Source organism: Tupaia chinensis, unplaced genomic scaffold (assembly GCF_000334495.1).
Source record: "Tupaia chinensis unplaced genomic scaffold, TupChi_1.0 Scaffold000458_2, whole genome shotgun sequence".
NCBI lineage: Eukaryota > Metazoa > Chordata > Mammalia > Scandentia > Tupaiidae > Tupaia > Tupaia belangeri.
Window position 1 is genome coordinate 2626952 of NW_006159967.1, and position 3227 is coordinate 2630178.

Genomic DNA, 3227 nt, shown 5'->3' on the forward strand with positions numbered 1-3227 from the left:
TTACATTCAGACAGAGAGGGAAAGAGAAAGACAGACACTCTCAACCGGGTCTCATGCCATGACCCCCCCAAACCTTCTCAACCAGTCAAGATCATGTGTGCATGCACCCAACATGGACAGGTTGACCTCGAAACCACACACTGACCCAGCATTGTCTGAGTAGCAGCACATTACTGGTGCCACATATCCAGCCCTTATTTTTGATTAATATTCCAGAAACTAATCATATGGCAACTTTTATTTTGATGCCACTATAGTAAAGTGACTTTTCTTTTATTCATACATATTTTTTTTCTCATTTTGAATTCCCTATAAGGCCATATTTTATCTGATTATTTATTTTTATGACATTCTTTAATCATATTATAATCCTTTTTCTTGTAAATTTTTATTTTTTCTTCAGTTTAAATGAGTGCTCCCCGTCTTTTTTTTTTTTTTTTTCCTATTGTATGATTAACTATTGTTTGCATTGCCTTTTCTCTTATTTTTGTTTTGGAAACACATATTTTCTAGTTAGAGACACTATTCCCTGTCCACTGGAACTGGACCCTTTCCTTCTTAAGGTTCTTATTCCTCTCTTCTTCTTTACTGTGGATGACTTGTTCAGTTGTGCACCACCCGTCATTGAAGTTGTCTTTGTAATGTCCAACCTGCTCTCTGTTGGCACAAATGTAGACCATTTCATTGTTGCTTTTATTTCCTTTCTTCATACGATGTTTTCCATTTTGTTGACAGTGAATTCACTCACTATGACTCCGTGCTCTAACTTACAGAGGCCCCGCTTTAGTGCATATATCCTACTATGTTTCTACAGAACAAACAACCCCCCACAAAAAAGTCAGGATCATTGTCATTTCTTTTGTGTGATAGTTTAAAAAGAAGTGTACTTCTAATCATTTAAAGTTAAGCCATGTGTTCTAGTTGGTATTTGCAAATAGATCATTTAAATTTTTTTTTCATTTGTACCTCCCTCTCCCAACTGTACACCTGAAAAATTACCTTACTGAGATTTAGATATGTTGGTTCATAGTCTAGTTCCTGGACTTGTCAGTCATTTAAAAAATTCCATTCTCTGGACTGAGAATTTCCTTCTTTGGATATCAAAATCTTTATTTTCTCTGCAGTAACATAGGCAAGATCGAATTGTTCTTTGCTCATAGGAAAGAATATGAAAGACTGTAATTCCAGCACCTACTGTTCATAATATTCTTTGTGATTGGAGGGACCAGCAGTTAGCGGAATGGCTATGTCGCTGGACTCCCATGTAGTCGAGCGCGGTTCGAGTCCCGGACCTGGTGGCTTAAAACTCATGCTGGGCACATGTGTGTGCATGCCCAAGATCCCTAGAGGAGAAGGGATTATGATGTGGTCATCCCCCCGTGGGGTGATTTCTTGCTTTCTGTCTCTCTGTCTCTCTCTGTGAATGCACAGCCCCTATTGTAAAAACCTCTCCAAAAAAAAAAAAAAAAAAAGAAAAGAATATTCGTTGTGTTTGTAACCTTTTTTTCTAAAAGACTTTTTTCTAAAACAGTCATTCTCAAACCAAGGTCAAAATGTCCTTATTACTGCCTACAATGAACCATTAATTCTTAACTCTCATTATGTCAGTCTTATTTTGTTAGTTTTTATATATCCTCTCTATGGCCTCAATTTTGCTTTTTTCAGTATTGAAAATACAGTATTCAGGGACTGGCAGATAGTGTGGTGGTTAAGGATGCTCGATTCCCACATGGCTGACCTCAGTTCGAGCCTGGGACCTGGCGGCTTGCTGTCTCACTTTCTCTCTCTCTCTCTCTCATTCTGTCCCTCTGTAGTCAAATTTCAATAAGTAAGTAAATAAATGAATAAATAAAGTTAAATAAAATAATTTTTAAAGAAAGAAAATATAGTGTTTTTTCACATATCATAAATGGGGAATGTTCTCCTTTCTTCTAATATATGTCTACTGCACCATGGGATAATATCAGTGCCATTGTTAAATCCTACTTCAATGGTTCATTGTTTTACTAGAATTTACTTTTGGAAATAAAAATTTTATTAAAATGAAAAATGCAATAGAAAATATCGAATGAAGAAATACCACAGGGCCAATAGCTGGCCTGGAGGTTAAGGCAGCTGGATCTCACGTGGCCAGCGGTGTAAGTCCTGGACCCAGTGTCTTGAAGAACATGCTGGGCACATGTACATGTGTTCCCAAAATCTTGAGAAGAGAATGGAGGAAAAAGGTTTGTGGTGTGGCCATCCCACCCTGGGAAGGGGGTGTGTGATTTCTCACTTTCCCTATCTCTCTCTCTGCCTGTCTGTCTGTCTGTCTGTCTCTCTCTGGTGAGTTACATGTACCCTGTAGCAAACAATAAACAGCAAAAAAGAAATAACACACAAAAAATCTTATTTTTGCAGTAAAAATTTAAAGTAGTAAGCATATTACTACAAGCATCGAAAGTAGTATACATCAGTCCATAAACTATTAATCAGGTTAGCTAAGTGATTCTCACTCATAATATATATGGAAGAAATATAGTTAGGATATTTAGAGTTTCTTCCAAAATAATTTGAGGTATAGTGAATAACTTGGAATATAGCTCATTATAACATCAAATGCACTTTTCTATATGATTAGATTACATCTTAAAAAGTTTAAAATAAAAATTGAGGAGTATAACTTACAAAATACCGAGAAATTGGGGGTCAGCAGGTGGTGTGGTGGTTAAGATGCTGGACATTCCCATATGGCCAACCACAGCTCAAGTCCTGGACCTGGTGGCTTGCTTTCTCACTTTCCCTCTCTCTGTGTCTCTCTCTGGTCAAACTAAAATACATGAATGAATAAATTTAAAAATAATAATACATAATTTTAAAACATACTGAGAAAATGAATTGAGGGCTGGCTCCCTGGCCTGTGGTTTGGGGAAGCTACAATCCACATTACCTATTGCACAATTTGAGTCTCAGGTACGGTAGCTTGGGAAACACACTTATCACGTGTGTGTATGTATGAGTATGCCCAAAATTCTTTAAGGAGGGAGATAGAAGAAGAGGAATTATGGTGTGATCATTCCCCATAGAGAAATGCTTTCTCTTCCCCCCACTCTCTGCCTCTCTCTGCTCTCTCTGGTGAATGCACAGAACTTCAGGGGGTGGGAGTGGGGCAATAAAAAAGTGAAACAGAGCTTTAGTTCTGTGTTTTAAGTTAATTTTTATTTCTTTCAGGAAAGAGATAGAAATCC